We start from the raw sequence: 14,313 nt of genomic DNA on the forward strand, positions 1-14,313 counted from the left end.
TAGCTTTGATTTTCAGTTCACTTTGACAAAAAACAAAGTAATGTGGACGATAAGCCAATCCTGAACGGCTTACCTATAAAAGAAAACGTTGATGAAAAATAGCACTCCCATCATGAACGATTTGACTCGATCAGGAACACTGAAGAAATAAGTTGAGATGGATGCTGCTGTACTTTCAGCCTTTCATGTCTCGCAATGCTTACTTTTTGTTTAGAGCCTGACCACTTTCTAGAAAAATATTACCAGCAGAATACGAATCAAGATGCAAGAAGCTTCAGACCGATAGAAGCCAATGCAATCCTGCAGGATCATCAGGTACACGTTCTATTTCTAAAACTCAGATCCATGTATCTACTGGAACTTAAGAACATGCTCACGGTTTGAGCGCCTACTTTATAGATGGTTCTTCTTCCATGTGACAAATTGATATGCAGTTCCTTCTGAGGTACAGTTGTATTTTGATCCAGAATATCAACACTGCAACCACATATAAGAATAATTGAAGGGAACATGCCTCCTCTACATATCATTTTCATGCACATCATGATGTGGTTCATGTGTCAGAATAATCATAAAGAATAATACATAACAACAAATACTTGTTTACTCTTCAGTATATACACATAATAGCTACTCTCCCCGACTAGTTCTTTCCAACTACAATTATTTAGATACAGAGAGAGTAGAAAAGTAATAATTGGCATCCTATAAATACATTAATTTCCACCGATCCGTAAATGATTGCAACCATTTAACATGGATGCTCAAATATCATGTCATGGCCCAGTAAACATCTTGTATGAAGCTGCGCTCCCCCTCGTCCCCTCGCGTCGCTCCCGCGAGCGACCGAGGGGATAACCCTAGCCGCCAGCGTGCGTCCCTCTCCCTTCCCTCCCTCCCCTCGCCGCCGCCTCTCCGTGCCGCCAGGCAAAGCCCGATGGGTGCTGGCGGCGGCGGGGCCCTTTCTCTCCTCGCTCATGGGAGCTTCGCACGGGCAAGCGCTCCCTGGCGGCAGCGCGGCGCGGATCCTGGGCACGACATCGCTCGGCTGTGCTCGGTGGCGGCGTTGCGGAGCGGCATGCCGAGCGTGAAGGGCCGAACGCGGGTGGTACACGGCAGATGCGTGGGCGGGGTGGCAGCGGCGGCTTCGACTGGATCTGTCGCGCAGGTGGCGCAGGCTGCGGCGGGCCTGGCGGCCGATGGGCGGCTCAGGAGATGGTGCCCGGCGACGGGGCGCCTGCGCATCACGACGGAGGTATGGGTTAGGGTGCTGGCTCCTCTGGAGGCCCTCTTTGGCGGCAGGGTGCGGTTGACCCGGCGGTCCTCATCGACGGACTGGTGGCTGCCCCTTTTCGCGTGGATCTGGTCGGAGGCCGTGGTAGGGCGTCAGGGGCGATGCAGGGAAGGCTGTTGGAGGGACGGGGAGACCGACTACTCGTCACTCGCGCAGGGGGCGCCGGTCCGAACGAGCTCCGCTCCCCCCTCCCTTCTTCCAGACCTGGCCTCCTGGCTGCAGATTGATGATGCAGGGTGGGACGGCCACCGGCGGTTCTGTTGATGCTTGGGTCCCGCCGGTCGGCTCAAAGCCAACACCTTTGATGGTCTCCGGAATATCTGGAAGCGGGGCGGCGTCCCTGATGGTGGGACCTGCTGGCTCGTGGGCGGAGCTCGTGGCTCGGGTGCTGACAGGCTCGTTGTCACGGCCACATGGGCGTCATGGACAATGAGTACAAATATCCATGATGCTAAAGCTGGAAAGAGGCAGCAATGTACAAATATCAAAAAGAATGAATTCGAAGGACAAATAAACAAGGAATAAACAGCATGACGAATAGTAAAATGCAAGGTTGTATTGAAGACACTCGCAGGTGTGTTCATCTTATGATGAAGATGATAAAACTAACTGTGCAACTAAAAGGAATGTCATATTCATACATATTTCTGGATTCAATAGCAGGGCCGGCACTATGTTTCGGGAGACCCTAGGCTAACTCGACGACTTGGCCCCTATGTCCTAAGACCGTGACAATTGCTTCTTCTTTGACAATATACTAAGCTAATGTCTTAAAACTATGAGGAAACGAGGATACAAAGATAATTGAAACCCTAGACGTGTAGTACATAGAATGACAAAATATTAGGATACATACTAAAGAATAAAAAGCTATTGAAATTGTGCTTTGGGTGAAATCGAGGATGGATCAGGATTCAGGAAATTGGTATATGTTGGATTCATGGATTCAGGAAATTGGTATATGTTGGATTCATGGATTCATGGATACGTACCTCACTCTCACTACACAAATTTGTACATGTATTCCCGCCTTGATCGATGCCGGATGGCCGCATGGCAAGCACGACGGCGGCGATGACCAGTGGCGGCCGAGGCGCCGGGCGCAGGTCGACGAGAGGACAGAGTCACGAGTCACGAAGACCAACAGGCGAGCGACCAAGCCTGGGTACAAGACAATGTCTTTGATTGATCGAAATCAGAAGCGGAACAAGCGTCGTGCCTTCCATCTGGTTGCGTGACGCTTCCCATTGCTAGCTAGTGATGAGGACATCAAGACCATTGTTACACCCACAGCCCCAGCTGCTATACATACTAGACCAGTTACTAGAGCTCGTGCACGCCAATTGAATTACCAGGTACTTTCGTTTCTTGGAAATACTTCTAATGTTCATGAACATATGATGTTGTCTAAGTTAGATACTTTTGTTGTGCTCATAAATGAAGGACCTAGCATGGACAAGAAGGATATCCGTTGGAGTGGGATCAAGCATGGAGAAGAAGGTGCACGCGCGGGAGAGAACAATGAAGCTTCCACTCGTGATTTTCGCACTCTAAAGCCACCATAAGGAGAGCATGAAGGCTTTGGAGGAAATATTCAAGACGCCACTTTATAAATTTCGTCCATAGGCTATTATAGGTGTCGCGCCACCTTATTTTTGGGCCAGGCCCATGTAATTTCGAAATACCATAATATAGGCTATTTTTAGAGTCCGTATGTGTGGGGAAACCGAGTTTAGAGCTGTTTTCGGACCCCTCCTCCAAGGATCACGAAATTGCCTCTCTATTCCCTCATATATACAGCCCTTAGGGCACCATTTAGACTTGGGTTTTGTTTAGATTACAAGTTCGCCATAGCTGCAACTTCACATTCTTCGTTTGTGTTCTACGACCAGACAAAGGCGTCAGAGAACCCCACCTTCATCAATGAAGCTTTCCTCTTATATTCGCAATATCTTGATTGCATCTTGGTTTCTTGCTTGTTCTTCGTTTGCGTGCAGGAAACAGACCTTCATGGTCAGGTTGATCGTGCTCCGGCATGGTCAATAACCTCTCGGAGTTGGTTTAGCGATTGCTAAGGCGCGACGTCCTCACACGCTTGTAGTCGGATCGTGAGAGTCAACTCCACCAAAACGATACCCACGATCTCATCGAAAGACAGGGACAACTTCGCCTCTATCAAGTGGTATCAGATTTCCAGGTTGCTCATTGAGATTTTACCAGTTTTTCATAGTTAGATCGCATCTGTTCTTCATACCTATAGTCCACGAAAAATCCATTTAAAAAAATTAGGGTTAGATCGTCCTATTCTAACCAATTTGATCAACCTTTGCATAGTCTTTTCAGTAGTTTGTTTTGTTGAAATTGCGGTTACATCGTCGTGTCGAGTTGCTGGTCTTAGTGTCTAGTTCTTTAGAGTTTCGAGTTCTGTTCACAGGTTGTCACGCAACCACCGCAACATCTTTCATCGCTGCCATATACCACCTCCACGCTACCATCATCGCTGCTGCCATATACCACTGCCACGCCACCATTATCCTTGCTGCCATATACCACCACCATATATCCACCACAATCCTTTCCGCCTTAGGTCAATTTCGAGATCCTTTTGCTTTCGGTTTCACGTTTCCTTACCCGAGTAGGTTTCGAAAAATAGTAATTAGAGAGGTGAAAAAAAATCCCTATCGTTTTGTTAGGATTTTTAGAGAGTTTTGAGACACTCGCCATCATAGTGATTTTTGGCGCAATTTTTGGTCGTCGCAGCCCCGAATTGCTCCAATAATAATAATAATAATAATAATAAGTTGTCAATTTTTTTGTGTGCCTATCCAGTTTTTGGTCCTTGGGAAGAGTGTTGAGACACTCGCCATTATAGTGATTTTCTGAAGAAAAAAAAGCGCAGAAAAAAAGAGCGCGAAAAAGAGAAAAAAAAAATCAGTGGCTCTTCCCTTGATTAGTATGTGTCGTCGTGACTTCGTTCGTGTTCTAGGCTCGCGTCTTTAGTAGGGTCTAGCCTAGGACCAGCACGGTACCGTCATTGAGCGTCTTTTCAATTTTGCATCTCTGAACTGATTATTGCTGACCCTTCTTGCTACCATATTATAAGCCTTCCCAGCTCCACATACATCTACATCGTGTGTTTGACACCAGCTGGCAATCGCTCTATCCAAGCTTTGAGAGTTTTGACTACACTGGTTGCCGATCGCCACGTGCTGCTGGGTAAGAACTGGTAAGAAATTGAGATTTGCTTGACGGATTTGTGAGACACCACCACCACCACCACCACCACCACTTCCTAGTAGTCTGTAGGTTCATATTCTTCTGTGTTCCTATTGCTGCTAACCATGCCAGGATCATACGACAAGGAGATCGACTCGGAGAACCTGACCAACCGGGAGCTCCATGATAAATTTCAGCAAATGATGTCTGACCAGGTACAGGATTTCGTGACCACCTTTGGAGAGGCCATGGACAAGCTCGAAGGTATGGAGAAGAAATTCGACACCAAGATGAACGCAAAGTTCAATGAGGTGCTTGCCCGTTTACTACCACCAGCTGCATCTTCTGTCCCTCTTCAACCACAACCACAATGGCGACGAGCGCGACATCTGCCTGTCAGCCAAGTGCAGAATTTTGGTGTTGTTGCTACTACTGCTGTTGCTCCTGCTGCTGCTACTACTGAGGTTTCTATGGCTGAGCAGAATGAGGATTATGATGATGATTATGATGGTGATTATGATCATGAGTGAGAGGTTTCTTCAGTTCAGCACCAGGAACAACAACCACCACGACAAGTCGCTGCTTGTCCACATGGATACAATCGCAATGGTAGGGATGCACCACACTCTCAGGTACGGGATCATGACCATCTCCCTAAACTTAAATTGAATATTCCTACTTTTGATGGTCGATATGTTCCTGATATATATCTTACTTGGGAGTTAGAAACAGAGCAACGTTTTACATGCTTGCAGTTTCCTGAAGATAGACGTGTTGCTGCTGTTGTTTGTTCTTTCACTGGTTTTGCTTGTGTTTGGTGGTATGAATATTGGTGAATACATCATGCTAATACTCCAACTACTTGGGCTGCTTTGGAAACTATTATGCATACTCGTTGGGTTTCACCATATTATCAACGTGAATTACTTCAAAACTTACAACGTTTAAGACAAGGCAAAAAGTCTGCAGAAGAATATTATCACGAATTACAAACTGGAATGATTAGATGTGGTATTGTTCAGGACAATAAAGCTATGCTTGCATATTCTATGGGTGGATTAAATAGAGATATTCAGACTATTCTCGAATATAAGGATTCTAACACTATCACTCGTTTATTTCACCTTGCTTGCAAAGCTGAACGTGAAGTGCAACATAGACAGGCATTCGCGAGAACTAATTTTTCTGCAGGTCGCACTTCCTCATGGTCGCCACGAACCACATCTACTTTCACACATCCTTCTACATCATCACCGCCTACTTCAGCCGCCAGTTCCACCAGAGATACCAGGAAACAGGCCCCTACCACAACCTTCGCCAATAGCAGACCTTCCGGGCCTGCAGAGAGCTCTTCTTCATCCATGGCTTCCACAGGGCAAACACATGAGGTTATTTTTCGTCGTTGCAAGGGTGGAGGTCATTATGCGAGAGAGTGCCCATCCAAGCGCGTGATGATTATTACTGAGGATGGTGGATATGACTCCGCTAGTGATTATGACGAGGAGACTCTAGCTCTTTTTGCAAGTGAAGAACGGGGTGTAGATGATACTGAACAAGAGACACAATACATGGCTGCTGACTACCTGACAGGTACGAAAGCTTAGTTGCTCAACGTGTTTTAAGTGTGCAGGTAACACAGGCTGAGCAAAATCAGAGGCACAACTTGTTCCATACTAAGGGAGTGGTAAAGGAACGTTCTGTTCACGTAATCATCAATGGAGGGAGTTGCAACAACTTAGCTAGCATGGAGATGGTGGAGAAGCTGTCTCTCACCACCATACCACATCCTCATCCTTATTATATTCAGTGGTTCAACAACAGTGGCAAGGTTAAGGTAACACGTACTGTCCGTGTGCATTTTAGCATTGCTACATATTCTGATTTTGTTGATTGTGATGTGGTACCCATGCAAGCATGCTCCATTTTACTTGGTAGACCATGGCAATTTGATAAAAAATATGTACACCGTGATAGAACAAATAAGTATACTCTTGTTCATAAGGATCAAAATATAACTTTGCTTCCTATGTCTCCTGAACATATTATGAAAGATGACATTGCTAGAGCTAGTAAAGCAAAACATGACCTACATAAGAGTGAAAATCAGATTGTAGCGAAGGAATTTGAGCAACACAATAAGCCTACTAAATCATCATCTAGTGTTGCCTCTGAAATAAAATTGAAGAGTGGTTGTTTACTTGCCACTAAATCTGATATTACTGATTTGGATATTACTACATCTGTTTGCTATGCTTTCATATGCAAAGAGGTATTATTTTCATTTGAGGACATGCCACCCTCTTTGCCTCCTACTGTCATTAACATTTTGCAGGAGTTCGCTGACGTCTTTCCACAAGACGTGCCACCGGGATTACTACCTATTAGAGGGATTGAGCATCAGATTGACTTAATTCTTGGTGCATCGCTACCCAACTGTGCACCATACCGTACCAATCCAGAGGAAACAAAGGATATTATGCGTCAAGTACAGGAGCTTCTCGACAAAGGTTATATACATGAATCTTTTAGTCCTTGTGCTGTTCCTATTATTCTAGTGCCGAAAAAGAATGGTACATCGCGTATGTGTGTTGATTGTAGAGGCATTAATAATATTACTATTCATTATCGTCATCCTATTCCTAGGCTAGATGATATGCTTGATGAATTAAGTGGCTCTACAATTTTCTCCAAAGTTTATTTGATTAGTGGATACCATCAAATTCACATGAAATTGGGAGATGAATGGAAAACGGCATTTAAAACTAAGTTTGGATTATATGAGTGGTTAGTTATGCCTTTTGGCTTGACTAATGTTGTGACATCCTCAGCTTTTGCTACAGAAATGTATGTAATCAAGCTACAGTGATCCCATCCTAATGCTGCCATGTCACCATGATTCATTTGTTAAACTCACGTCGGTTCAAACCTCGCTGATATTCTGTTGCAAATTTGATTTGTTGGAAAAGTAGAATTTAAAAGTTTTACGAAACTGAAAATAAAAATGTGAGATGAGTTACAGAAGTTCCCTAATAATTTACAAAGTTGATTTGGGCATTTTTGGAATTATTTAAAACCCCTAAATAACTAAAACAAAAAATGTTAATAATAAAACAAAGTAATTAGAAAAAAGGCAAACAAAAAAAATAAAAAAACAAGCCAAGCCCCCGGCCCAACTAGACCAAATGGCCCAGCCGGCCACCCTAGAGCCCACCAACCTGACCTCGGGGTACAAGGCCCCCGGGGAAACCCTAGCCTCTCCCAACGCACCCCACTCCTCACACCCTGCCGCCAGAACCAGCCACGAGGGGCTGGTTCCCTCGTTCCCCTCGCACCCCCTTTCCCTCGCTCGACCGATCCCCTGGCTCGCTTACCAAGTCACCCCTGCGCCACTGATACGTCTTCGTCGTATCTACTTTTCCGAACTCTTTTTCCCTTGTTTTGGACTCTAATTTGCATGATTTGAATGGAACTAACCCGAACTAACGTTGTTTTCAGCAGAATTGCCATGGTGTTGTTTTTGCGCAGAAATAAAAGTTCTCAGAATGACCTAAAAATTTACGGAGGATTTTTCTGGAATTTATGAAAAATACTGGCGCAAGAATCAGCGGAGGAAGTGGAGCCGTGAGCCCACAAGCCCACCAGGCGCCTCCCCTGGCCGCGCCTGGCAGGCTTGTGGGGCCCACAAAGCTCCACCGCCTCCAATCTCAGCTCTATTTAGTCCGTTCCGTCTGGAATAAAATCAGGGAGAAGAGTTCATCGCGTTTACGATACGGAAGCGCCGTCACCTCCTGTTCTTCATCTGGAGGGCAGCTCTGGAATTCGTTCTGGGCTCCGGAGAGGGGAGATCATCGCCATCCTCATCACCAACCTTCCTTCATCGCCAATTCCATGATGCTCTTCACCGTTCGTGAGTAATCTCATCGTAGGCTTGCTGGACGGTGATGGGTTGGATGAGATCTATCATGTAATCGAGTTAGTTTTGACGGAGATTGATCCCTAGTATCCACTATGTTCTGAGATTGATGTTGCTACTGCTTTGCCATGCTTAATGCTTGTCACTAGGGCCCGAGTGCCAGGATTTCAGATCTGAACCTATTATGTTGTCGCCAATATATGTGTGTTTTAGATCCTATCTTGCAAGTTGTAGTCACCTACTATGTGTTATGACCCGGCAACCCCGGAGTGACAATAGCCGGAACCACTCCCGGAGATGACCATAGTATGAGGAGTTAATGTATTCACCAAGTCTTAATGCGTTGGTCTGGTTCTTTATTAAAAGGAGAACCTTAATATCCCGTAGTTTCCATTAGGACCCCGCTGCCACGGGAGGGATGGACAATAGATGTCATGCAAGTTATTTTCCCTAAGCACGTATGACTACATACGGAATACATGCCTACATTAGATTGACGAACGGGAGCTAGTTACATATCTATCCGTGTTATGACTGTTACATGATGAATAGCATCCGGCATAATCATCCATAACCATTCCAATGCCTACGAGTCTTTTCCTACTGGTCCTTGCTATGTTACTTTGCCGCTACTGCTGTCACTTCTGCTACTGTTACTCTGTTTCTATTGTTGTTACTTTGCTGCTACTGCTGTCACTTTGCTGCTACTGGTTACTGTTGCTACTGCTGCTATCATACTACCTTGCTACTGATACTTTGCTGCAGATACTAAGTCTTTCAGGTGTGGTTGAATTGACAACTCAACTGCTAATACTTGAGAATATTCTTTCGCTTCCCCTTGAGTCGAATCAATAAATTTGGGTTGAATACTCTCCCCTCGAAAACTGTTGCGATCCCCTATACTTATGGGTTATCAAGACATTTTTCTGGCGCCGTTGCCGGGGAAGCACGGCTATATTCTGTGAGTCACTTGGGATTTACGTCTGGTGGTCACTATGAGGAATCGATAGATCCAAGAACCAAAGTCTTGCCCTCAACTACGAGGACATGTAAGGAACTGCCATCTAGCTCTGCACTTGATTTACCTTCAGTTATGAGTAAGTTTGCGACACCACCTCCTGCTAGAAATCTTGATATGTCGCCTGTGCTTGATGATGCTACTTCTGGTGCCCATGATGCTTATGATGATGCTATGCTTGATACTGCTTTTCCTGATGATGCTATGCTTGATACTGCTTTGCCACTAGGTGCATTCCTTGATGCACAAATTTCTAGAGTTGCTGCTAGATGTGATGATACTTCTGAAACTGCTGATACTATTGGAGTAGAACCTCCTATTTTGCCTGCTAGAACTAGCTCTCGTAGACATGAATTGCCTGATAAGCCTGCGCGTTATGTTATGGAGCGAGAGATAGGTGAGGATTTTCTTGCGTGTAAGGATAGCCATGATGTTGAGAAATTACCGCTCAAGTGGAAAGAAAAATCTTTGAATGCTAAGATGAAATATAACCCGAAGTTTACTGCTTCGCCTATCTTTGTGACCGATAAGCATTATGAATTCTCTGTCGACCCTGAGTTAATCACTCTGGTCGAATCTGATCCTTTTCACGGTAATGATTCTGAAACGGTTGTAGCCCATCTTACCAAACTGCACGATATAGCCACCCTATTCACTAGTGAGGAAAAGATCCGCCACTACTATATCCTCAAGATGTTTCCTTTCTTGCTAAAGGATGATGCTAAGACTTGGTTCACTTCTCTTGCTCCTGGTTGTGTGCGTAGCCCCCAGGATCTGGTCTACTACTTCTCTGAAAATATTTCCCTTCCCATAAGAAGCAAGCTGCTTGCAGGAAATATACAACTTTGCTCTAGTTGAAGAAGAGAGTCTCCCACAAGCTTGGGGGAGGCTCGTCCAGCTACTGAATGCTTTGCCTGATCACCCTCTTGAGAAGAATGAAATACTTGATATCTTCTATAATGGACTTACCGATGCTTCTAGAGACCACCTAGATAGTTATGTCGGTTGTGTTTTTAGGGAACGAACCATAGAACAAGCTGAGATCCTATTGAATAACATCTTGTGCAATGAGAATGCTTGGACTATTCCCGAACCACCTCCTAAGACAACTCCGGAGAAAAGAGGTATTCTATTCCTCAGTCCTGAAGATATGCAAGAAGCTAAGAAATCTATGCGAGAGAAAGGCATTAAATCTGAAGATGTCAAAAATCTACCACCTATCGAAGAGATAGATGGTCTTGATAACCCGATACAGGTAGTAGATGTGAAATCTCTGCGTAGGTTTGATGAGAGTGATATTCCTTTTGATAGACCTGCTAGCTTATGCCTAGATGAATTTGATAACTTTGTTGCCAAACAACAGAGTTTCAATGATTATGTTAGCAGACAATTGGAACAAAATGCTCGTATGCTTAGTCATTTAAGTGCTTGTGTGGACAGAAATGTCAATGATCTTAAGCTTCTGAGTAAACATGCCTCTATGGTTACTACTCAGGTAGAACAAGTACTTAAGGCTCAGAATGACTTGCTCAATGAGTTGAATGACAATTCTGCCAGAGTTGTTACTAGAGGCGGTAGAATGACTCAGGAACCTTTGTATCCTGAAGGTCATCCTAAGAGAATTGAACAACATTCTCAAGGAGTTAGCACTGATGCACCTATTCATCCTAGAAAGAAGAAGAAAGATGATAGGAACCTGCACGCTAGCAACCCTGTTGCTGCTACACCTGAGAGTCCAAACGATGCCTCTGTTTCTAATGCTGATACACAATCTGGTGATGAACATAAGCCTAATGATAATATCAATAGTGATGTTCATGAATATGCTCAACCTAGCAACGATAAGGATGTGGAGATTGAACCTGTTGATCTTGATAACCCATAGCCTAAGAATATAAGATACGATAAGAATGACTTTGCTGCTAGGAAGCATGGCAAAGAAAGGGAACCATGGGTTCAGAAACCCATGCCCTTTCCTCCCAAACCATCCAAGAAAAAGGATGATGAGGATTTTGAGCGCTTTGTTGAAATGATCAGACCTATCTTTCTGCAAATGCGTTTGACATATATGCTCAAAATGTCTCCGTATGCTAAGTACATGAAAGATATTGTGACTAATAAGAGGAGGCTACCTGAGGTTGAGATTTCCACCTTGCTTGCTAATTATACCCTCAAGGGTGGAACTCCCAAGAAACTAGGTGACCCTGGAGTGCCCACTATACCTTGCTCCATTAAAAGAAACTACGTTAGAACTGCTTTATGCGACCTTGGAGCCGATGTTAGTGTTATGCCTCTCAATCTTTATCGTAGACTTGAACTGGATAAGTTGACACCCACTAAAATCTCTCTGCAAATGGCCGACAAATCAACTGCTTCACCTATCGGCATTTGTGAGGATGTGCCTGTTGTGGTTGCTAACGTCACTATCTAAACAGACTTTGTTATCTTGGATATTCCCGAGGACGATACCATGGCGGTCATCCTCGGAAGACCCTTTCTAAACACTGCAGGGGCTGTTATAGATTGCAACAAAGGCAATGTAACTTTCCATGTCAACGGTAATGAGCATACGGTGCACTTTCCGAAGAAACAATATCGAGTACATTGCATCAATGCTATTGAAAAAACTTCATCGATTCTTATTGGGAGCTTCAAATGCCTTATACCTCCTGTTAAGATGAAGTATGATTTGCTTGTTGGGGAGATACACATCCCCATTGAGGTAACTTAGTGACTATTCGAAAATTCTCCGTTCTCTTTTACTATTTGAAAAAGTTTGTCAAAGATACTTGATCAACCTCACTGATGGATTTCTTTCGATGACCATGAGATGGATGAATCGAGGAGTCACAAACCTCTGTTCCAAGCTTTCACCTTCGGTTGCTTAGAAGAAAAATGATAGGTTTATTTTAGTTTTCCCTGTTTTCTGTTTTAGCGTCCCGTAGAAAAGTACCCCGAAAATAAAAGTTCTCCGAATGCCGTGAAAATCAAGTATGATTTTTTCTGGAATTTTTGAAAAATACTGAGACGAAGAGCTAGTCTGGGGGCTGCACCAGTGGGCCACAAGCCCTGGAGGCGCGGGCACCCCCCTGGCCGCGTCTACCAGGCTTGTGGGGCCCACGTGCACCCCCTCCACTCATTCTAGCTCCCATCTAGTTCTCCTACCTCCAGAAAAAATCGTTTCGCAGATCAAAGCCGTGTTCTTGCTCTTCTCGCTCGGATTTTCGATCTCCTTGTGCAAACACTATTCACCAAGTTGTTTTGGGGAAATTACTCCTTGGTAAGTGACTCCTCCATTGGTACAATTAGTTTTTGCTCTAGTGCCTTATACTTCGTGTATTTTTGCTGCCTTGGTGACCCTATTCTTGAGCTTTGCATGCTAATTTTAGTTGGTCCCAAGTAGTTTGGATGCGTAATATGGCCTCTAGGCACTTGTTGGAGTAGTTGCTACGAGTTTAGTTGAGCCTTGTTCACTTTTCCTTAGAGTCACTGAAAATTTCAGAAAAGGAAGATGTTTAGGACACACTATCATGGTGGTTCCTCAAGCAAGAGAGGTCCCCGTCTCGCGATTCGGGAGCCCGATCCTTACCAACCAAGGAGCGCACAGGTACAACCATGTGAATGGCCTTCTGATGAATTTATGATTGAGGCAGGTTTCAAAGATGAGTTTGATACACTTGTTCACAATGTCGGACTCGAAGAATTCATCTCCGATAAATGTGAATAGTAAAACGGAGATATTACATCACTAGAGGAGAGGCAGAGGAGTATGAGAGGGAGGCAAAGGCTGCTCGTCTCCGTGAGGCAGCTATTCAGGCACTAGCTGCAGCGCTCCCGTATAACCCCCTTATGATTCGGGTATCGCCCGGACCATCCTTGGGAGTAGACCAACTTAGGCTAAAAGCCTAAGCTTGGGGGAGTACGTGTTTCTCACCGACTTTACATTGTTGCTTATGCTTTCATGTTGTTTGTCGGTGTTCACACTTTGCCATTATATCATCCATGTTGGTTTATTTCTTTTTCTCATTTTTTATGTGCCTGTCTAGTTTGAGAAAACCCAAAAAAAATTTCTTGTTCTTCTTTTGCTTGTTGGGAGCTTTCCCGTGTAAATAGTTTTCTTTTTCTTTGGGTCAAGGTAGAAGACCATGGTTACAATGCTTAGTGGCTCTCGCATGCATATCTGTATATCTGTTAAAGAGCCATATTACTTTGTCTTCTCCTTTGTGTTTGCGTGCATATTCTAGCTTAGTCCAATGCACGAGCACGCTTATTATTGTTCACATCATTCGGTTGTGCAAGTGGAAGGCAATAATGACGATATATGATGAAGTGACTGAGCCTGGAAAAGCTGGTATGAACTCGATCTTTGTTTTTGTAAATATGACTAGCTCACCGTTCCTAATTCAGCTTTGTTGTGAGAGAAACATGCTTGCAATGACAACTTAGAGATCATAGTTTCTGATGCCATGCTTAATTAGCTAGGAGCTTATAATGGTTTCTCTTAAATGTCCCCATGAATGTTGAGATGACTATGATGTAGTATGATAGGATGGTATCCTCCTTTGAATGATTCAAGTGGCTTGACTTGGCGCATGTTCACGCATGTAGTTGAAACAAAATCAACATAGCCTCTATGATATTCATGTTCATGGTGATTTATGTCCTACTCATGCTTGCACTCAATGTTAGTTAATCTCAATGCATTTTGATGACTGTTGTCACTCTCTAGTTGGTCGCTTCCCAGTCTTTTGCTAGCCTTCACTTGTACTAAGCGGGAATACTGCTTGTGCATCCACTTCCGTGAACCCAAAGTTGTTCCAGATGAGTCCACCATACCTACCTATATGCGGTATCTACCTGCCGTTCCAAGTA

Source organism: Hordeum vulgare, chromosome 5H (assembly GCF_904849725.1).
Source record: "Hordeum vulgare subsp. vulgare chromosome 5H, MorexV3_pseudomolecules_assembly, whole genome shotgun sequence".
Classification (NCBI taxonomy): domain Eukaryota; kingdom Viridiplantae; phylum Streptophyta; class Magnoliopsida; order Poales; family Poaceae; genus Hordeum; species Hordeum vulgare.